Source organism: Jatropha curcas, chromosome 3, assembly GCF_041381405.1.
Source record: "Jatropha curcas cultivar XTBG-Jc1 chromosome 3, XTBG_Jcur_1.0, whole genome shotgun sequence".
In the NCBI taxonomy this organism is placed as follows: domain Eukaryota; kingdom Viridiplantae; phylum Streptophyta; class Magnoliopsida; order Malpighiales; family Euphorbiaceae; genus Jatropha; species Jatropha curcas.
In genome coordinates, this window is record NC_143153.1 from 15,513,367 (window position 1) to 15,538,437 (window position 25,071).

Sequence of the window (25,071 nt, forward strand, 5' to 3'; positions counted from 1 at the left end):
GTGTTGACGATTGGACTAGAGCGGCATTAAGAACTCAAGAACAGCAAAATTCAAGCGATGATGATGATTCCGACTCATTAACGGGGACTAGTGGCACCGATGACTAAAATTAATTGTAATAATTGGGAGGTTATTTTCCAAATGTAATAAAAAAAAAGAACTACGTGGGCTTTGATTTTCTCTAATTTTCAAGAGGATACGTAGGCAATTAAATTAAAATTTTTCAATTTTAATTTAATTCAAGCCCAAAATAAAAAAAAATTATAATTTTCTATATTAGTGAGTTAGCAAAATTTGTAAATTTAATGTAATAATAGTTCTACGTTAATAGAAGTTTTTGTTTTAAAATTTTATAATAATTTATTTAGTTAATAAAATTTAAACATTTTAAAATTATCATTTATTCATGAATTCGGAATCAAAATTTTATTATTTTTTTAAAAAATTTGCGTAATACCGGAACCGAATCGGAACAGTAATTTGAACCATCGGTTCGCCGGAACCGTGCTGAACCGTGCCGGAACCGGAATCGGACCGAAACAGGAGGTTCAAGGGTCGGTTCCGGTTCAAAATTTTAAACATCTCGAACTGACGGTTCATTGAACCGGCTATGCCTATCCTTTATCCCACTAGATTTTTCAAAGGTTCTTGCTAACCTCAACCCTTTCTGTTTTTGGCAGAGTACAGAAACTCAATTCAAGACATTAGAATCTCTCTCACGGAGAAGGTCGCTTGATAACCTCTTTCACAATAGCTTCTAACCTAAGTTATTACACAAATGTTTATCAAATAAAAACCTGTCTACTGTAAATTACAGAATCTAAATAGACAGAAAGAAATGCAAATATAAGTACAGGAAAAATAGTTTATCAGATTAGAAAATCGTTTAGAACACAGAACCGTTTTTCAAAAGTAGTTAAAAAAAATTCTTTTCACTTTAAAGATAAAAACGTTAAGTGTAAAGATGAAAAGAAAAATGGGGGTAGAGAGTAAGTTTTGAGAGACAAAAGATGTTATCAATAAGTGAATACTCTTAAAACGAAAACTCTTTCTTCCTCACGTTCAAAGTGTGAAGAATTCCTTTATATAGAGAGAGCTTCGTGTCTCTTGCTTTTGGAAAGTGGATATTTCATTTTGAAATCAGAATATTTGCTTTCCTTATTTAGAAGATACGAAAATCTTAGTTACCAAAAATTTATTTTTTCCTTTTTGGTAAGAGAATAAAAGACGATTTTACTTTCCTTTACACATAAAGATTTTCGAAAGCATTATTTGGAAAATATTTTTCAAAGAGATACTACTTACTAAAATGAAAAGATACAATCTTTCTTCATTTTAGGTAAGAGAATAAATTAAAATTCTTTAGATCTTCAAAAGAAATTTCCGAAAAAGAAAGTGTATGATTTATTACCAAAATCGTTAGAGACATAATCTCTTTAATTTTAGGTAATTGAATCATTTTGACTTTAAAGAATATTTTTCGAAAACAAATAAGAGAGTTTATTTTTGAAGAATCTAATTTCTGAAAAATATTTTTGATGAAAGAAAAAATTAATTTATGTGCTTATATATGAATTTTTTCTCTATTCTACAATGTATCCTAAATACCTAACCACTAGGGTCTTCGGATATCTTCACACACTATGTAGGACTTGCCTTGTTCGTTTTCTTTCCATAAGAAATTCTGCATAAAATAATATTAGCACAAATAACATAATTTTAAATTTATTTGTTTTGTTTTAATCATCAAAATTCCGAGATTAGAAATTGACCCTTGAGCCAACAATCTCCCCCTTTTTGATGTTGATAAAACCAATAAATTTTGCAAACATAAAACATGTGCTCCCCCTAAATTTTATGCATATAAGTTCTAATCATGCCTAGGCATGGCCACCGGTTCGGTTCTAACCGGAACCGAACCGAAACCGAACCGTACTGTAGACGAACCGAAACCGGCGGTTCAAAATTTTGAACCGGAACCGACTGTTCAAGGGCCGGTTAAGGTTCATGTGAATGTTAAAAAATGAACCTGAACTGGCCCGGAACCGACGGTTAACCGGCAGTTTCGGTCCGGTTCGAACCGGATTCACAAACAAAATTATATGTTGAAATAATACTTAATTTATAAAAAGTAATGAAAAAAAAAACATCATCATTTTGGTTTAAAAAAAAGGAAGCATCATCATTTCACTTTTTTTTTTTTTGAAAGCTCATCATTTCACTTAGCCTTTGAACTTTATTTACAAATACCTATTTTTTTCTTTTTACAAATTAACTATACTATTAACAATTTACACAACACAAGGTTCAAACTTCAAACGGATATAATTGTTTTATTATAATTTAATTAATTAATTATTTATTTATTATAATTTACTAAATTATCCAAAAATATAATTATTTTTTTTCTGTTATAAGGGACAATTTGGGAAACTAAATAAATGAAAAATATGTATAAATATGATGAGTTGATTATTTTTTTTTTCACAACCAATTATATTCTATCTCTCCTCTTCTTAATATTGCTTTATTTTCATACATCCAATTCTAAATTCCATTAATTTCATATTCCATTTATTCATTTTTTTTTCATAATTCCATTTAAAATTATGGCACACAATTCACAAAGCTCCAAGGGAAAGCGAGTTGCTCAAAGCGTGGAAGAAATTGATTCAAATGATCTATTGATTGATTTTTCACCACAAGAAGCAATATCTCCTAATATTTCAATAGGTAAACCACCAAAATCAGATATTTTCAAGAAGCACTTTGAAAAAATTGTTCCAGATAATGGAGAAATCAATGCGGTTCGATGTAATTATTGCAAAAAAGAATATGCATTCAAGCTTGGAGGAGGATATGGCACTCTCAATAGGCATTTAAAATCACATCATCCAAGTGAGGTAGGAATGGATGTAACTCAAACTCAATTATCGTCATCAAGGTATGGTGATCCTAACACTCCTCTATTTAAATATAGTGATGAAACTAATAAAATTGAAATGGCTAAAATGGTTTGTATGGAACGATTATCTTTTTCATTTGGTGAAAAAATTGGATTTAATAACTATTGTAAAAAAGCATTAAATCCTTTAGCAAAAAAGATACCTAGGAATACACTTAAAAGGACTATTTTATCTATTTATTTAAAAGAAAAAGAAATTTTAAAAAATTTATTTGCAAATTTTAATGGTAAAATTGCCATTTGTTGTGATATTTGGTGTGATGCTTGGCAAACTCATTCTTATATGGGTGTTACATCCCATTGGATTGATAATGAATGGAAACTTGAAAAAAGAATTATTGCACTTAGAGTTTTTGATGAGTCTCACACCGCACATAATATTTTTACCATGTTAAATATTATTTTAAAAGAATATGGTTTGACTAAAAAAATTTTTACAATTGGTTTTGATAATGCCAGTGCAAATACTGCATCAATAAATGAATTAAAAACTCTTTGTCAACCTAAATTTGGTGGACAGTTTTTTCACACTAGATGTGCATGTCATATTTTAAATTTATGTGTTCAAGATGCATTAACAACATTAAATGTATTTTTACGTCCAATAAAAAATGCTTTAAATCATTTATGGACACATGGATATGTTAGAAAAGAATTTAAAAATTTTTTTCACTCTATGGGAAAAAAATATAAAAAATTTTCAAGAGATATTCCTACAAGGTGGAATTCAACTTATAAAATGTTAAATGAGTCTTATGAATATAAAGATATTATTTCTTCATTTATGCAATTGCATGCATCACATTTTCAACTTTATCCAACCAATTGGACTATTTGTAAAAAAATATTAGATATTTTGCAATTTTTTGAAAATTGTACGAGAATTTTTAGTGGTGTTTATTATCCTACCTCCCATTTATTTCCATTTCATTGTTTGGCCATAAGTAGTGCCATAATTGAAAATGAAAATGATGATGATTTACAAGAATGTATATTCATGATGAAAACTAAATGGTTAAAATATTATACTGAAATTCCAGATTTAAATTTAGTTGCATTTTTTCTTTGTCCTAGATTTAAATTAGTTGCATTACAAGAATTTTTTCGTCTTTATTATGGATCTTTTAATATTGAGGTAGATTATTTTTCTCTTACTAATAATGTTTTAAGGTATGTCCGTCAATTATATGATGAGTATTCTAAATTAGTATCTCCCCTTCCTCAAGTATCAAATCCACAAACTACACAATCCACTAAATTTCATTCTACACAATTTACCTTCATGCAAAATGTTTCAAAAAAATCAAGGGAGGGTCCACATTCATAGACAGAAATTGAGACATATATTAGCACAAATTTTGAGTTTTTAGGTGATGATGCGAATGAAGACCCAACAAAATTTGATATTTTGGGTTGGTGGAAAAAGCATGCAAATCGCTTTCCAGTCTTAGCTTCAATTGCAAAAGATATTCTTGCTTGTCCAATTTCTACTGTTGCAATGGAACAAGCTTTTAGTGCGGGTGGACAAATTTCAGATCCAACACGGTCAAGATTATCCCCAAATAATGTGGAAATGCAAGAGTGTGTTGACGATTGGACTAGAGCAGCGTTGAGAACTCAAGACCAGCAAAATTCAAGCGACGATGATGATTCCGACTCATTAACGGAGACTAGTGGCACCGATGACTAAAATTAATTGTAATAATTGGGAGGTTATTTTCCAATGTAATAAAAAAAAAGAACTATGTGGGCTTTAATTTTCTCTAATTTTCAAGAGGATACGTAGGCAATTAAATTAAAAATTTTCAATTTTAATTTAATTCAAGCCCAAAATAAAAAAATTATAATTTTATATATTAGTGAGTTAGCAAAATTTGTAAATTTAATGTAATAATAGTTCTAAATTAATAGAAGTTTTTGTTTTAAAATTTTATAATAATTTATTTAGTTAATAAAATTTAAACATTTTAAAATTATTATTTATTCATGAATTCAAAATCAAAATTATATTATTTTTTTAAAAATTTGCGTAATGCCGGAACCGAATCGGAACCGTAATTTGAACCGTCAGTTCGCCGGAACCGTGCTGAAACGTGCCGGAACCGGAACCGGAGGTTCAAGGGCCGGTTCCGGATCAAAATTTTAAACATCTCGAACCGGCGGTTCATTGAACCGGCCATGCCTATGTGGGAGTAGTATATTCTCTCACTGCTAACTTTTAATATATTTTAAAGCTATTACCTTTTAATATATTTTTTTTGTGATATGTCTTGACGGCGTCGTAACAGACGTTACTGAAAAACCCTAAGCCCTCTTTTCTTTTATTCATTTTCTCTTCTGCCGAATAGAGTAACGAGACAAGAAAGGACTCGGCCCCTAACTCCCAAGTCATCTAGTCGCTCCCCATTACACTCAAACGAAAGCATTGATAAAATCTTGCTATATCCGCATTTGGTGAGTAAGGAATTTTCTTTGATTTTGTTTTCAGTTCTCATTAATTCAGTGGTTTTAAAATCGAATTCAATGGTATGATAGTTCTTTGATTCTTGCTTCCAAATTTATGATTGTTTTATTATTTTCAATTGAAATTATAAACTTGTGATTCCAATTGCACAGTATGAATCTGAGTGATGGCCTTTTGGATCATAAAATCAGAGTTGGTTTACAAATAGCTGTTGATTAATGAAATTTGGTGTGTTGTTGCCTTCAGCTTTATTTTGCTTGCGAGACTTTTATTCGAATCGTTTCCATGAATGTTTTGGTGAAGTAATTCCTTGAAACTTTTGAAAGGAAAGGATGTTTTTCTTTGTTTTTGGGTTGGGGGGTTCAGTTAGTATAGCTCAGATTTCGTACTGAAGTAGGGATTATATTAGTCAGTTCTGGAATGGTTTGGATTTTGTGAATGGCAAAAGATTGTCGGATGGGGCAATTTTTATTCCCGTTGCTATTCTGTTCCTATATTCTGTTTTTCAATTAGATAATAGTATTCTACAAAGAAAATAGAGAAAAGATCATGGCCTGAATTTACATTGATTATTGTGATTTTGCTGTTTCATGTGTTGAATTTCATGCCACGGAATTTATTCACTTCTTTTTATAGTCTGTTATCATGTTCGTATTGGACCTCTTTTTTCATGGGTTTATGATGTTAGGATTATATTGTTAGAACTTTTTGAATGGCATTTTTGAATGAATATATTACATCATAAATCAAATGTTTTGTTGTTCCAGAACTTGGGTGATCAATCACAATGCAGTCTGGTGAAGCCTCTTGTTCAATGGAAGTAGAAATGGTTATAGATGAAACATCTTAGCTGGCGAAGCCAAAGTTTGAGCCTTTGAAGGCTCATGAGATGTCTGATGGTCGAGTTCAATTTAGGAAGGTTTTGGTTCCACCACATAGGTATTCACCTCTTAAAAAAGCGTGGATGGATATTTACACTCCTATATATGAGCAAATGAAGATTGATATCCGTATGAACCTCAAGGGTAGAAAGGTTGAATTAAAAACTAGATCTGATACACCAGATGTTAGTAACCTGCAGAAATGTGCAGATTTTGTACACGCCTTCATGCTAGGCTTTGATGTTATAGATGCTATTGTACTACTGCGATTGGATGAACTATATGTAGACTCTTTCGAAATCAAAGATGTTAAAACCCTTAGAGGTGAGCACTTGTCTCGTGCCATTGGAAGACTCTCGGGTAAAGGAGGCAAAACAAAGTTTGCTATTGAGAATGCTACAAAAACAAGAATTGTGATAGCTGACACTAAAATTCACATATTAGGATCTTTTCAAAACATTAAAATTGCTAGAGATTCTCTGTGCAGCCTCATTTTAGGGTCTCCTACTGGAAAGGTATACTCGAAGCTTAGACAAGTTACTGCTAGATTGGCTGAGAGGTTTTGATAATTTTATTTGTCATTATAGCTCCATTTGAGATTTTATGTGCTGAATTTTTGTGATTTTAACTGTCATTTACATTTTTGTCTTGGTGACCTTGTTGCCACTTGCTGAAACGATTCATTATGAAGAATAACAATACCATCTGTTGTTTTCAGTTGCAATTGGAATTGATAATGCTTTTGATTCAGCGTCTTTTGTTTCAATCTTTTGTTGCTTCTCCCATTACTACTACTGCTACTCTAATTAGGCATGGCCGGTTCAGTGAATAACCATTGACAGGCAAGTCAGCATCTTAACCTGAATGATGCATCTTGCTTCGCATTTCGAGATGTCATTTTCAAACATATAAATCTTTTTTTTTTCAGTGATCAGAATCAGATATATTGTCAAGGTAACAGGAGGAATGATTAGAAGTCTCGTTACATAATCAGTCAGTTTTTACATAAGAATATCACTGATTTATGCACGCATGAAAAATGTAATTAAGACACAATGTAGTGGAAAGGTAGAGCTCTGTAACCTTCGTTTCTTATTGGGTGATCTGAATCTTGAAGCTTAAAACCAGAACCAGACGTTAAATTTCTAGACACAGAATTTCCCATTTCCCAAATAGTGTATACAGGGGGTAACATGTTGCGAGGCAAGAGTTTGTTTTCACCTGTCCTTGACACGAGACGGGTTTAAAGAAGGGTTTATGTGGGATTATGTTTTCACCTATCCTTCTAATATTAAGAGTAATCCTATTTGCATTTGTCCTCACGACAGGAAGTCACTACCATCAGATCAATATGAGGCTGAAACAAAAGAATTAGATGATTATCCCACCCATTTAGCAAAATAGAATTTGGCTTAACATTGCGAATCAATGCAGCTGGGAAATATAAAATTAAACCATAGCCTTCCACCAAAATAAACTGACTTGTTATAGAAACTAAAATTTCAAGCTAAAAACATCCTAAGAGCTTATACAGATTTCCCAGTTCTTGAACAAACCACATATCACAAAAAAAATCGACGCAATAGCTAACGCTGATCAGCATTCATCAGTTTCCACGGATTTTGCTGCTCAATTTTAGTTATTTTCTTTTTTTCAATCTTTGATTATATGGGATTTGGGGATTTTAGTGTTTGGTGTTCTGTTGAAATTAATGTTTTGTTCAGTAACTATTTGTAGCATTGTTGGTTTGCATTAGATGTGTTCATTGACGGGATATATTTTAGGCTTGATTTGAAAAACTTAAACAGACATAAAAATTTCAGGTATTTAATCTTGGAAGTTTGTTGCAGATGGTTCAGTAGAAAGCATATAAATTGTACTATGATTCTAAATTTGTAGAAAGCATATAAATTGTACTATGATTCTAATTTTGAAGAAATTAGCTATAAACAGAGCTAAAAGAATTCAATTATAACATTTAAATCTATATAAATGGTAAATTAATTCGCTGTCTTTTTGTTTCAGGAAGAGCAATTACAATAAACTACTAGAGGCTGCAGATGTGAAGAAATTATAATAATTTTATATATAAATTCTGACCTATAATATGCTTTGTGCTGCTGCCATAACCACCACCACCGCTCCACCACCCTCATCACCGCCTCCACCACCTCAACCACAATCGCTCCTCCACCTCAACACCACCACTCTCACCACCACCGTTGCTACATCATATCACCACCACCTCACCATTGCTCCACCACCATCACCATTGCTCCACCTGCATCTCAACTACCACCACCACCTCAACCACCAATCACACCACTATCACCACTCCACCACCACAATCACTGCTCTATCACCTCAACACCATCGCTCCTCCACCTCAACCACCATCACTCCTCCACCACATCACTATTAGTTTAGGGAACTATAAGGATGGCCCTCAGGAGTAATAAGGCTGATGTGTCTAGGCTTGAGTAATGGAGTAATAAGGGTGAATTCTGTAAATATTATTTATTTGAATGGGTCTTGTGGTTGAGATTCTTAGGGTGATTTGTTCACTTACTAGTGATATTTTCCACTATTTCTTCCTATTTTTAGGCAACTTCTGTTACTACTCTTCTTATTTAAGTGGCGTGTATATTGTAAGTTTGATATAATAGAGATTATATTCTATTAAAACTCTTTCTTTTCTACTTTGTTATCTTGGTATCAGAGCAGTGACGATCTTCCTATCATGGCTTCTTCAACTCTGAATGTTGCCAACTTCGTCACATTGAAACTAAAACAAACAAATTATCCACTTTGGAGAGAACAAGTTTTGAGTCTAGCTGAAAGCCAGGAGTTATCTGATCATCTTGATAACAGCTTCCCTAAAGATCAGAAATTCAATTCACCACCCAACCCAATTCCCGAAAATTACCAACCACAATATTCCGATAATTTCAAAACATGGCAAAAGTCCGATCGAATACTCCGCGGTTGGATCTGTGGAACATTGAGTGAGGAATCGCTTGGCCTTGTAATCGGATTAGACACCGTTCATGCTGTCTGGAGGGCATTAAAAGATGCATATGCCCAAGACTCACAAGAGAGGGAATTTACCCTTCGACAGCAATTGACCTATTTTCGCAAAGAAGAGAATCGGTCGATCACCGAACATCTGCGATTGTTTAAAGAAATCTGTGACAATTTAGCAGCAATTGGGAAAACTGTTCCCGATGGTGAGAAAATATTCTGCCTTCTTACCAGTCTGGGTCCGCAGTACGAAACATTTACAACAACAATGCTCAAACCACCAAGACCGACGTTTAATGAACTGGTCTCACAACTGAAAAATCACGATCAGCGACGGATGTGGTTTTCCACACAATCCGAAATAGGAGTTGAACAAATCGCTTCTCATGTGGCTTTCTATGGAAATCAACAGACTTTGTCTAATTCCTCATCAAATCGGCGTCCTAAATTCAACTCACAAGGACGTGGTTTTCAAGCTCAACAAACACAAGGGTATGGCCAACACAAAGAATCTAATTCTTCTCAGCGACGACCTCCTCCGCCAGGACGTAGGAGAATGACACCAGCTGAACGGGAACAATATAAGAATGAAGTCTGCCAATACTGCAACAGAGCTGGTCATGTAGCTAAAATCTGTTGGTGGATTCCACAAGACAAACAGACCAGCCCGGCTCAAGCTCTCACAGCACTTACATTGGATACTGATGTCGTTGACACCGATTGGGTAGCAGATTCTGGTGCGTCGAACCATATGAAAGGTAATAAAAATCTGTTACATAAGCTTACAGACTACTATGGACCTGATTCTATAACCATTGGAGATGGAACTTTTCTTCCTATCGATGGTGTTGGAATGACTTCCATAGAACAGAAACATAAATTACCTATTTCAAATGTTTTATCAGTTCCTGCTTTAAAAAAGAATTTGTTGTCTATAGGCCAATTAACAGATGATTATCCAGTCAATTGTGAATTCTCTAATGTTTCTATTTCTGTAAAGGATCGACAAACGGGACAAGTACTGCTACGAGGACCGCGGAAACATAATCTTTATTTTTTGTCAGGAAATCCCAAAGCACATTATTCCAATCGGTTTAAGACTGTGACAGCAGACATTTGGCATCAACGATTGGGCCATCCTCAATCATCTACAATTTCTGTTTTATTTAACAAGAATCTTATAGATGTTCAAGGTTCCTTGCATTCAAAATCTTTATGTGATAGTTGTCAGTTAGGGAAGTTGAGTAGATTTCCATTCAGTTTGTCTTCGAATAATAGTTCCTCTATGTTTGAAAAAATTCATTGTGATTTATGGCGACCAGCCCCTATTTTATCTTTTGCAAAATTCAAATATTATGCTTGTTTGGTTGATGACTATTCTAAATATTCGTGGCTTATACCATTGCGGAAAAAATCTGAATTTTTTGTTGCGTATCAAGCATTTGAACAATATGTTCTTCGACAATTTGGGAAGACAATCAAAATCTTCCATTCCGATGGTGGAGGAGAATTTTTAAACACTGCTTTATCTTCACATTTTCTTGCACAGGGAATTAAACATCAAGTCTCTTGTCCACATACACCTGAGCAAACAGGTAAAGTTGAGCGACGACACCGTATTATTCGTGAATTAGGACTAACAATGATGTATCATAGTCATGTGCCATTGTCTATGTGGGTTGAAGCTTTTCAAACTGCTGTTTTTTTAATGAATAGGTTGCCATCTTCAGTTTTAGGACATGACACACCATATCATAAATTGCATGGTTCTCATTTTGATTATAGCTCACTGCGTGTATTTGGTTCTAAATGTTTTCCATATATTTGGGACACCAAACGACATAAGTTTGATCCTAAATCATGCTTATGTGTTTTTTTAGGCTATAGTGAAAAATACAAAGGGTACAAATGCTTCAATCCTATAACAAAAAAATTCATTATTTCTCGTCATGTGAGCTTTGATGAAACTTCTTTTCCATACAAGTCTACTTCCTCTGATAAAATGTTTGCTGTTCAGCTTATAGACTCTTGGTTACCGTCCTCTAAAGCTAACAATTCTGCTTTAAGCTCTGCTGAAAGTGCAGGTACATCTTCATTACCAGAGAATGTCACAGCTGAACAAGACAATTTGGTCATACAGAGTGGAGGTTCTGCAACTCCTACACCACCAGTAGTTACTGCCATATTTGACCAGCCATTTGAATCCACACCAGTTTCAGACCAAGTTTCTGCACTTGTTCCTGCTCCTTTACTACTACCAGCAGCTACCACACAGCAACAAGACCAACTTCAAGAACTTGTTATGCCCCTTTCCCCAGCAGAATAGGAACAAGCTGCACCAACGTCGTCGTCAACGTCACCTATAGCAGCAAACATTGAAATACACTCCCCTGCAGAAACTGAGTTGGTTGATGATCATCCAACTGCCACAATTCCTCAACCCGATTCCTTGCTCACTTTCGATTCACAGGACATGCCACTAGCTGTCACTGCAGCTGAACAAGAGGTTAATTCCCCAGAAACTTGCAGAGATCAAGAAGCATTGTTGCCTGAAGATGGACTGTCCACACCGAGCTTGACACCGACTGGTTCCACCTCTTCGACTGCAAACTCAGATGATCAGGTTCCCGATGAAGCATTGCAACCTCGACACGCGATGGTCATAAGATCGCAATCAGGTATTGTAAAACCCAATCCTCGATATGCTTTGAATGTGTCTAAATCTTGTGATATTCCACCTGAGCCTAAAAGTGTCAAAAGTGCTCTTGCACATGAAGGCTGGAAACAAGCTATGATTGATGAGTTCCAAGCTTTACATTCTAATCAAACTTGGATACTAGTTCCATGACCACAACATGTGAATATTATAGGGTGTAAGTGGGTTTTTAAAGCTAAACTTAATTCTGCTGGGACTTTGGATAGATTAAAGGCACGACTCGTAGCCAAGGGGTTTCATCAAAAAAATGGTGTCGACTACACTGAAACCTTTTCCCCTGTCATCAAACCAGGCACTATTAGATTAGTACTATCAGTTGCTTTAGTGAAGCAGTGGCCGATACGTCAATTGGACGTTAAAAATGCCTTCTTGCATGGGTTTATAACCGAAGATATTTATATGGATCAGCCACCTGGGATGCGAGATCCTACTTATCCCGATCATGTTTGTAAGCTACAACGTGCCTTGTATGGGTTGAAATAGGCTCCTAGAGCCTGGTTTAATCGGTTGAGTACTTTTCTCATTGACTATGGTTTTACATGTAGTTTGGCTGATCCTTCTTTGTTTGTCATGCATACATCAAACGGTATCTTGGTTTTACTCATATATGTAGATGATATGTTGTTAACAGGGTCTTCTATGGCTCTAGTTCAGATTTTTTTGCAGGTATTGAGCAAGGAATTTTCTATGAAAGACCTTGGGCCATTGCATCACTTTCTAGGAATTCAAGTCCAAACCATTGATGCTGGTTTACATTTAAATCAGACAAGATATGCAATCTCAATCTTAGAACGAGCTCAAATGGTTGATTGTCAGCCAATGCCAACACCGCTTGTCCAACGAAATGAAGACACTTCGGATTCCACACCAGTTGGTGATCCAACTTATTTTTGGGGCTTAGTTGGCTCATTACAATATTTGACGCTTACACGTCCGGATTTATCCTATAGTGTCAACTATGTTTCTCAATTCATGCATAATCCCACACTGTCTCACTTAAAACTTGTTCGACGTATTTTACGCTACTTAAAAGGAACGATTCATTATGGTCCTTCTTTTCATTCCGGTACATCACTTGTTCTTAGTGCTTTTTCAGATGCAGATTGGGCGGGTTGTCCAACCACACGGCGATCAACTACTGGCTACTGTACATTTCTTGGATCGAATATCATCTCTTGGTGTGCCAAAAAGCAACATACCATTGCTCGTTCCAGCACTGAGGCCGAGTATCGGTCAATGGCTCACACAGCAGCCGAACTTACTTGGCTTGGCTTTCTCCTGGATGACTTGCACGTATTCCCCAAGCGGCCGCCAATTTTATATGGCGATAATCTAAGTGCCTTACACTTAACAATCAATCCAGTCTTACATACAGCAGCAAACATGTTGCCCTTGATTATCACTATGTCAGGGAACGCGTTGCCCAAGGAGTTTTGATCACCAGATACATTCCTTCAGCATACCAGGTTGCTGATATATTTACAAAGTCCATGACAAAGGCTCGCCTAGCACAGTTTCGACGCAAACTATGTCTCCAACCTGTACATCGTTTGAGGGGGGATATTAGTTTAGGGAGCTATAAGGATGTCCCTCAGGAGTAATAAGGCTGATGTGTCTAGGCTTGAGTAATGGAGTAATAAGGGTGAATTCTGTAAATATTATTTATTTGAATGGGTCTTGTGGTTGAGATTCTTAGGGTGATTTGTTCACTTACTAGTGATATTTTCCACTATTTCTTCCTATTTTTAGGCAACTTCTGTTACTACTCTTCTTATTTAAGTGGCGCGTATATTGTAAGTTTGATATAATAGAGATTATATTCTATTAAAACTCTTTCTTTTCTACTTTGTTATCTATCACCACCTTAACCACCAACTCAACTACCACCACCATTACCATTGCTCCACCGCCTCTACCTCAACCACCACCACCACCACCACCTCAATCACCATCATCACCACCAGCACTCTACCACCATCATTAGCACCACAACCATCAGTTTGCATTGCTGCCCCCACCACCTCTACCACGACCACCACAACCACCACTCTCCCACCATCACCATATAATAAAAATTATATTTTGGTATTTAATATGTAACACAGAAAAAAAATTATATTTTATTATTTTATTTTATTATAGGAATGAGCAGAATATACTGAAAAATCACTAAAAATATCAAAATACCCATAATTTTTATATTGTAATTTAATTTACTCAATGAAAATATATGAAAAAAAAGAGTTAATTTCTAATGACTTAAATAACTTTATTTTGTTACATTACATTAGGGGTGAGCATTCGGTTCGATCAATTTGGTTAATTCAGCCAATTTGGTTCGTTGAATAAATGTTCGGTTAAAAGTTTGATTAAAAAAAAATTTAAAATTTCGTTTATCGGTAAAAAATTAATTTAACCAAATTAATCAACTCTCAAAACTACATCTTTTTGATTAAGCAGATAATAAAATTAAAAATTAAAAATATTTCAGCTTTTATTTTGATTAAGTAGTAATTAATAACTTTGGTTAATTTTTATTTCGGTTAGAATCGGTTAATCATATATTTCAATTAAATTCGGTCGGCTAATTAAGTTTTTATTTTCTTTAACTTTGGTTCAGTTAAGAATCAAAATTAATTTAGTCAAATAATTCGGTTAAAAAATTAATTCAGTTAAATTTGGTTAGGTAAAAAAAATTTGATTATTTATTTCGGTTCAAAATTTTACTCAAATTGACCGAATTAGCCGAATGATCATCCCTAAATTACATTTTTTTCGACTTACCCTTCTTTTAACTTTTTAGTTCAAATAAATTTATAAATCTAAATCATCTTTAATATCTTAATATAATGGACAGTTTTTAGTTCAGATATTTCTTTTGTATTAATAATGACGTGGTAGAGTGGTGGTGGTGGTGGTGGTGGTATAGTGGTGTTTGAGGTGGTGGTATGGTGGTTATGGTGGTGGCGACGGTGGTGGTAGTGCTGGAGTGGTGGTAGTGCTAATTGGTGGTTATAATGGTGGTGGTGGTGGTGGTGGTGGTGTGATTTGTAGTGGTAGTATTTTAATTACATTACATTATATATTTAAAAACAACATAAAAATAGAATGAGAATTACATTCCATAAATTTTATCAATTATATTTCCTAACATAGTAATGAAAATTTTAATTACATTACATTCCATTCCATTATATTTTTCATTACGTTACATTTTTTATTACATTGCATTGCATTACATCCAATCAAACATAGCCTAAGTAAAACCTTTGAATAGATTAAAATATGTATTATGTTTTACCTAATTGACAAAACAAGTTCCTTTAATATATCATCATATTTTTGAATTCAGCCTATTTTGGCATTTTTTTTTTATTTTTCATAGGACAATACTCTTTGTTCTCTCAAAAATTTTAATCTAGATGTAATCCTCATTTACATCTTTTGACTAATAATTTCAATTTATGGAAATTTCTTTTTTTATTAGGTATTGGAATTCTTTTTACAAATCTCATGTTTCCTGCAATTTTTTTAGCTAAATTCATGGTTTATGCTAATGGTTTATGCTATCTATATAAATATATAATTTTAAAATATGGATGTGATGTGACAAATGTAACATTTTATCTTTTCTTATTATAATTAATCTTTTTTTAAAATTTTAATAAGCATTAATTTTTTTTAATTAAATAATGAGTTACAAATTAATGAAATCTAACGGAGTTATAATGGACTCCATTATAATTGATCTTTTGTTTTGCATTTAATAAACATTACGTTTTTTTTAATAAATAATAGAATCATAAAACTAATGGATCAATATTATGGAGTTATAATTAATAAATATTAATTAAATAATTAAGTTACAGTAATATTATGGTGAACTAATATAATTAAAATATAATTTCAATTCACTAAAATTTATTACATTGTAATTAAATCTTCTTATACCTAATTTATTATAGAAAATTAATAAGTATTTCAGTTAAATATATGAAATTCTGAATGGAAAAATAAATAATTATATCGGTTGAATTACATAAGAACCATGTAATTTCACCTTTCATCATTTAATCAAATACATTTAAATTAAAGCAACATAAATATAAATCGTAATAATTTTCTTAATAATTATCTATTCAAATCAATTAAAAAAATATATAAAATTACACAATCCGTCCAGGCTGAGTACATAACTAGTTGGGATTATATATATCTGTTGCACATAAAAGCTATATTTAGGTTGCATAGAGAACTATCCATAAGTGGGAGTTCAGTGTGTAGTTGAGAAAACCATTAATTGATGTCATGAATCTCCTAAAAATTGACTTAATTATCACATATAAATTAAAAATGAAGTACCCGTAAAGATCTTTCCAAACATTATTTACATGTAAAATATATGCAATTCATATATAATTAAGGAGATGGCATTATTACAATATAAATAATGTAGAAAATGCAAATTATATAATAATGTATGTAAAAAGACAGAAGACTATAATTAAATAACATTGAAACTTTCTGCATTTCAGTCTAGTCCCGATGAATATGGTAGCTGGAAATAAGCAAATGAGAACAAGAAAGTTTCAAAAATTTAAATCTCATTGTTATGATTGTATTGGTAAATTAATTGCATACCAACAAGCATAAATGATAGGCCAAATGCATAAATTTGATCTTGTATTTTCGACGATTATTCTTGTGGCCCCTGAACTTTGTGAGAATCCATCATAACTCTAAATTTTTATATCAAAATGCCATAAGAATAATTGACCAAAGTTTAGGATCAAATTTATGCATAGGTAATTCATTTAATTAGTGGGTGGGGTCCAAAAAGGCAGCAATAAGAAGAGCATGTGTAATACTTAAAACCTAAAAGAATTCTTGCTTAAATATTGGAATATATGTACAGTCTGTTGGACAAAATTATCTGTTTTAATAGTAGTTAGCTGTTTTAGTAGTATTTAACTATTAGCTGTTTGAGTAGCTTTTCATGAAACTCTAAAAGCTAAATGTTAAATGAATTAACTTTTTATAAAACGCTACATTAATCTTTAAAAACTACTTCAAACATTATATTAGTGAACACTATAAAGTTAAATTGGATAGTAACTAACAAGTAGTTTATTTACCTTAGTTTGTAAAAAACTCATAAGCATGTAGAGGCAGCATAACTTCCCATATATGGACACTCTAGTTTTCTGCTAGATAGAAAGAAAAAGATTTCCTTAATTTCAATGTAAGAGCTAAACTTTTGACACAGCAAATGACAAAAAGTAAAAAGCAAGATGATTTTATAGTTAAAAATATGAGAGTATATCATAATTGAAATTAGACTTATGCTGAAAATTTACTTGAGTTCTAAAGTGACCCTTAATTACTTTAAATACATCTAAACAAATCCAAAATTAATTTTTTCATCAGTTTAGTCCTTAAATTTTTATTTTTAGACCAATTAATTTCAATTTTTATTAAAAGGAAAATTATATTAATTAAAGAATCATAAATACACTCTTTTATTTAAATTTTTTTTTCAATTTTCCCAAATCATAAAGCCTGATATTAAATGTCATATAGTTAATTTGAACTTTAAATAATCTAAATAAAAATTAAATGAAGGGAGAAATAAGATTACTTGCACCTAATCATCACTGTCAAGCGAGGATTGAATGTTGTAGCCATCAACAATAACTTGAGGAATATGAGCAATTTTGGACCAATCTTCACCCTTTTCACGTTCACATCTTTTTCCCAATGCAAAACAATTTTCAATCTTCAGTTGTTGAAGAGAAACTATATTTTTCAGGCATGCAGGTAATTCTTCAATATTAGAACAATCTTCAAGATGTAAGTTTTGTAGAGTGTACTTGGATCCTTGGAGAAGCCAATATGGAAAATTCACTAATTTTGGCAACCCTACAAGTGCCAAATTTTGAAGGCTGAGTTGATTGAAATCTTCCTCATCCACCATAACCAAATCAATATTTTCACAATCACTAATCGTAAGAGTTTTTAGTGAATTCAGATATTTTATGCTTGGTGGCAAACAAATTAAACTTTTACACTCTACAATAATTAGTTTTTTAAGTTTGCTAAGACCTTGCATATCTTCACATAAGTATTTTAGATTTTCACATTGAATAATGAACAAAAATCGAAGAGATTTCAAGCATCCAATTCCATTATTTAACAACCTCTCCTCTTTTGTTGTCATTTGTAAAAATCTACGGCTGATCAGGTACTTTATATTAGTGGGCAACTCTTCAAATCCCTGACAAAGTAACAAAGCTTGTAAATTTTGCAACTTGCAAATAGAATCAGGAGCTTTGATAATCTTAGAATTTCCATGTAAATGGAAAAATCTCAAATGCTTTAAAGTGCCTATTCTCTCTACTGTAACGTCTAATTTCAAATGACTTAAATCCAACATCCGCAAATATTGAAATCTTGAGAAATTTACGTCCAACATTAGTTTGCTGTTAAGATCCCTTTCCTCACTCATAAAAACAATTGTTCTTGCATGGTCTAATCCTTGTAAAATCGTGGAGAGATCTTGAGGAAGTGAAGCATTGTCAGGAAATAACAAATGTCGAACATTTTTGGGGATCTGTCTAGTGCTAGAGGTCACTATTGAATATTCATTTTGTGTCAATGATAATGCAAGATCATGCACTAAATCATGCATTTTACACTTAATAAATCCAATTTTCCTCGAAATCTTAAAAAAAGCACTTAGATGCTAACACATTCAAATAACGCAAACCCGCATCTTCCAATTGCTCATTTTCATTCATCGATCGAACAAGTCCATGTGCTATCCAAACTTGAACTAATTTAACATCATCATACGCACGTCCTTGGTTGTCGATTTCCAAATTGCTCAAGTTTTCTGTCTCAAGTCTCATACCATTGGTTGTCGATTTAATAATTTTCTCTGTTAATATTTTTATATCAAAATCTTCTGATACACAAACCCACATTTTAAGTTCAAATAATCTCTTTACTCGATCATCATTGTAAATCAGTTTAGCAAGTGTAGTTTTGCCCAAACCTCCTATTGCAACAATTGGAACAACAGATATTTTCCCATCCTTCATCAAAAGTTTGATGATGGTTTCTTTATCTGTGTCTTTTCCAATGATATCAGAGGCTTGCATACAGGAATAGGTCATCTCCCTTGCCCTATGCATAAAGTATCTATTTTCATGTTGTTCATTCAGATGGAATTTAGCTCTATGACTTGCAATCTCATCTAATCTTTCTCTTATTTGCTTTATTTTCTGACCCATTTTAAAACGAAATGCAAGTGGATTAGAGGATGAAAAGAAGCGGCCAACCTGAAATTCAAATAAGTATAATATAAATTTAGATAAAGAAAGAGGGTCGAATTTAGTGAGTTCAGATTGCAGATGACTCGGGTTATTCATTTGATTAACTATTGAAGTGCTTGCCCTGAATTACATTGAACGGAGTATCAACTTCAATTTGTAATTTAAGAATACCCAATCTTTAATTTATGTAACAATAAAATGTTTATGAACGTAATTAAGTATTTCCGCTAACGGGAATGTCACATCTTTGACAAGTAGCAATTTTTTAATGGGATAATGTAATTTTTGGTGTCTAACTTGAATTTTTTTTCCCAATTTGGTGTTTATTGATGAAGTGGAAAACCAAATTGTCTAGTGAGACGAATTAAGGCCCACATGCCTACGTATGGCCTGACTTGTAATCTATGTAAGCTATCTAACGCGGTAAATATGATTAGATTACCGATTTATAAAAGAAATTGCAATCTTATGAATAATAGTTAAAATTTTGATTTCAGTTTTCTTTCTAAAATAAATGATAATAAACTTTATATATAATATTATCTATAATCTACATATATAAAATCTATATCTAGAATATATATATATAAATGTGGAATGAGAGGGGAACATTGGGAATTATAATTAGTATGTAGTTAGGGAATTATATATTTCCTGACAATAAATAACTTTTATATATCTATATTTATAATATAAATTTATAACTATAATTAATATATATATATATATATATATATATATAAGTGAAAATGAGTGGGGGAATATTGTCATTGTCAAAAACGCTCATTCTAAGTTTATCGATTGAAAAAAATATTAAAGGATTTTAATTTGATTAATGGTTTGAAAAAAATAAAGATACTTTAATTTTGATTGATTATATTAATTTTCTATTTAAATCTAAATTCTATTGAATAAATAAAATTGTATTATATATTATATAAGGTATATATTAAATGCCGTAAGAAGTTTTAAGAATTTTAATTTTATATTTTCTATAAAAGGTAGAAAAACTAATCATATCACATTGATTTTATATTTTAATTTTAATTTTATATTTTATATTAAACTAATAAGTAATACTAATTGAAATTATTATTACATGTTCATGAGCATGTGTGTGTCTTTCTGTAATTTGATTCTATTGCCTTTTGTTTCTAGTTACTAACTGGTAACTAGTATTGTCTCATGCCATTAAGCTAGTACCTGGCAGTTAAAAAAAAAAAAATGGAAACAAAAACAAAAATGGAAAATCTACCAATATCGAATTTTCTGCGTTATCGATATAAAGTCTGAAAATTATATATATGAAGGAGAATGACTTATCTATATTCGATGTATGAATCCATCTTATACAGCAAATCAATTAAAAATAATTTTTTGAATCAAATGAAAGTATTTTGTTAGGATATAATAGCAATTAGTTAAGGAGTTAGGTTGTTTCTATTTTTCTCTATCTTGCTCTCTATTTTCTCTCTTCCCAATCACTCTAGTTAGGTTGTTTCCTAACAATTGGTTTTATATCAATATTTATACTCTTATAACGGCCATATCACCTATTATTTACAATTCAGTATCCTAACATATTTCTAATCGGAGATAAAAGAATAAAGAGTAATCATTTTTTAAAAAACCTTTTATTAATCTAGGCAAATCTTATCCTGTCCTATATGAAGAGTGAAAACGATTAAGAGGCATGTACCTTTTTTCTGGTGCTTCCATATAATTTAAGCACTTCCCTTCTCTTTGTCTCGCACTCTAATTCATCAAGAACATCTTCAGCATCATAAAGGGCGTCTTTAAGCTTAGCCAACCAAAGGCGCAACTCGCGGTTCTTTGCCTGCTTCTCCTCTGCATCCAATAGCACAGCTTCTATAGTTGACAAGATATCCTCAAGCTTTTTCACTTCCCCTTCAAAACCCCATGCAAAACAGATCTCTTTGTAAGCATTAGAAGCTAGCTTTTCCAATACTTTTTCGGCTATATTTAAAGCAAATGACTCTATAGCCATGTCTTAATTTTGTGTTTGAAAAATTATAAAGTGGGTTTCGATTTCTGAGAATGAGCTAGAAAGAATTTATGAACATCCTATTTTATAGAGTATTCAAGTATAATGTTGTGAATTAAAGTATGTATTCTTTTCTTTTCTTTGTGGAAATAACTAAATAAGATGCTAAGTCTTTTGATGTGTAAAGTTGGTACAATTAATGATTTATTTCTCTATTCTCTTACGTCGTACTCGGTCCAAATTCCAACTTTTTTTTTAATATATGAAAGATCCAATAGATTGGAATCATTTTTAAATTTTTTTGTACATGTCTATGTATAAGGAATTAAAATTATATTCTATACATAGAGATCGCAAATCTTTAACCAACCAAAAAATTCAACATCCACTCAAATTCAATTCACAATTCATTCAAATTTCTATTCAACTTGAAACGAACTAAACCTGTATAGTTTGAATGCAATGAAAATCAACTTTTTGCCTAATTCATTGACCTGACTTAAATATCTAACCTATTTAACACCACCTGAAATGTTGTGTATTTGATTTAATAGCCAATAATAAAAATATAAATTTTTTGATAAATTTGAAAGTGTTATTTTTGCTATGAAAATAACATCAGTATACATATTAAGAGAAATTATAGTCATTGAAATAACTTATTTTATTATCATACGTCAATTCCATTCAGTTTTTACTTATTTCTTCTTCTTGCATGAATAAAATAAAAAAGAGTTTTTTTTTTTTTGAAAGGAAAAAAATTAAGTTAGTCACTTTTTTTTTTTGGAAGAAAAGTTAATAACTTATTCTCCACTTGATAAGGAAAAATTAGATGTGTCGTAATAAGAATTGGGTTTCAATTCAGAGCCTCATAGAAATATATATCATATTAAGGCTTCACGCTTTAGATTATATAAAATAAGTTTCAGAAAAATATTTTTCTTAATTTTCTGTTGTTTGGTGCGTTCAGAAAATAAGCGAACGGAAAATATTTTTCTCATCAAAGAAAAATTAAGTCATTTTTCAGAAAAATAACTTTCCATTTTCGTGAGAGTAAAATATTTTCCGGACATTGACAAACTTTATAAATTTAATATTTTTTAATTTATTAATCATTGTAATCACTATCACCGATCACCATGTACCACCGACTATCACCATCGGCCACTGGCGACTTTCATAATTAACATTTTTTTTTTTTACATTCTTCTCATATTTAACAATAAAATTTTTAAATTATAAAATTTATATTATTATTAATATTTTTTATAGCCTTATGAGATAAAGACTTTAATATTTTTAACTAAATTTCAATATTACAACCAAACAATGAAAAATAAGTCATTTGGAAAATATTTTTCAAGGAAAATGTTTTTAATGGAAAATATTTTTCAGCAATTTATTTTCCTGCAAATCATTTTACGGAAATAATCGGAGCATAAGTCAAATAATTAAAATAATAAACTTTAACAATGAAAACAAATAATTGGTTTAAAATAAAATGAACTATTTTTCAGTAATCATCATCCTTAGTATCATCGTTGTTGTTGTAAAGAAAATATATCACATTTGTTTTGTACGTTTTATTATTAAATAACATTTATTTCATTCAATAATCTTATTATTTAAACATTATTAAGCTTTGTTATTTACCAAGTAAAAATAATCATTTATTTTTCATTTTTTCTTTCGCTCCTGATCTTTTATTTGTTTTTAATAAATTCATATCTACTTTCTTATCTATTTTTTCTTTGCTTTTTTTTATTATTGTTGTTTTGTCTCCACATTTGAAGTTTTTTCACCCCTTCTTCCATGAGGGTATCGATCCCTTCTTTGTGAAAGTTTAATACTGAATAAAGATATGATATTTGATTGAAGAATTTAGATCTTGAGTTCTAGATAGAAGAATTCCTTATGTTTGATATATTGATTAAAAGGTTAGATGGGTTTAAATACAAGTATGAGAGATAAGAATCTCATAGTATAAGCTACCAGTATTTGACTATATCTTGATAAATATATGAACAACTAACTTGCAAAGAATAATGCACGTATGGAATGAATTGTAAGCAAAGTACAAAGAAAAGCATATCTTGAACGTGACACAACTTAAGTAAGAAGGTCTGCAATTTGCTCTTTGGATGAGATATAACGAATCTGAAGATGTTTCTTGGCAACAAGCTCTCGAACAAAATGAAATTCAAGCTCGATACGCTTGGTTCGGTAGTGAAAGACATGATTGGTAGACAAGTAGGTATCCCTGACCGTAATATCCCCAATTTGACAGTATCAAATATTCTTATTACTATGGTAATTATTTCCATTCGGAAGGATAGAATAATTGGAATTACCTTAATCTAGTAACATAAGAATGTTAATTTTAAGTTACAATGCAAATTGAAGTTTAATTATGCTAAGAGAATTAAATTGGAATAAGGTTAAGTGAGCCTACACTATGATGATGAGAAGCTAACATATGAAACTCCTCTAGCTAGCGTCTTGATTTAACATCCAAATAATTGATATTAGGCATTTAAAGTATCACAAATGAGATTTGCACTTCTTTTTGAATAATTGCTCAAGTAACAAAATACCATAAATAAACTCACCATAATGATGACAAACTCAAAAATTATCAAATCAACTGGATCAAGTACCAAAATTTCAAGATATATATATAATAATACTCCCAAGATATTGAAAATAATAACTCAAATTTGTATCAAAAGACAAAAATCTAAGAATTATTTTAAAAAAATAAAAAAAATTGGATTAAAAGGAAAAGGGATGACCATTGGTGATAGCTGACACGCTTTTTCGCAAGTGTACGAAAACGTAAACAAGTAATAAAGAGTGAGTAGAGTATCGTCCCACGAATATTATATATACCAAGTACCAAAATTGTGTTAACTTAATATTATTTAGACGACAAAAAGGAGAATTATTTTAACGAAAATCTAAATAAGTAAAAGAGAAATAAAAGAAATCAAGCAAGACAATTCGATGAAAAGAAAACAAGAATTAAAAACTACTAGGATTTTGATTTCACTTAATTCTATCCAATTTATTTTATTAGTTTGATAATCAGTTTTAATTGTTCAAGTAGGGGAAACAACCCTAAAATCACTAACAAGCTCTCCCGATGTATTGTTAGTTATTTTAACCCGATCTAATTACCTATCTTCCAATAGTGCAATCAAACATGAATTAAATCATTAAGTTTTATGGTTTGATTATGAATTCATAACTTAAGGTTATTAACTTATGAAAACTCCCCGTGAGTCAAACCATATAGCTTCCACATCAAGTTATTATTCCCATGTAATTTGTTACCTTTTTTCATATCAAAACCCTTCTTCCGATAGTGATTAATGAAATAAATCAATCCAAGGGAAAACTTTGCCTGGAGGCATTAAGTTCAATAATAAATTATACCTTGAACAAAGAAAAGCAAATCTAATATTATAAATTGGAATCGAAATTAAGCTACATCAAATCCCTAGTATGAGAGTTTAGTTCGACATAGTAATTAAATAAAACTCAATTGAAATTGTAAATAATTCCATAAGAATAACAAACAAAAAGAGAGTTTAGAATAAAAACTAGTCGATGATAAGCTTGAACGGCTTCCTTGAATCTTCACACCAATCTTCAGTACTTGAAGTCTTGAAGATAGAAAACTATG

The 25,071-nt window shown here is 31.5% G+C and overlaps 2 pseudogenes across 1 annotated transcript; one reads left to right on the forward strand and one right to left on the reverse strand.

The window, feature by feature from the left end:
* LOC149497615 (uncharacterized) overlaps positions 1-6,876 on the forward strand; it is a 7,464-nt pseudogene extending 588 nt beyond the window's left edge.
* A 10,748-nt stretch (positions 6,877-17,624) lies between these two features.
* Positions 17,625-21,425, reverse strand: LOC149497616 (putative disease resistance protein At3g14460; annotated as a pseudogene). The gene is made up of 2 exons (XR_016320120.1): positions 21,081-21,425; positions 17,625-19,387 (listed from the first exon to the last, which is right to left on the reverse strand). The product of XR_016320120.1 is annotated as a putative disease resistance protein At3g14460 (transcript).
* Between the last annotated feature and the right edge of the window lie 3,646 nt (positions 21,426-25,071).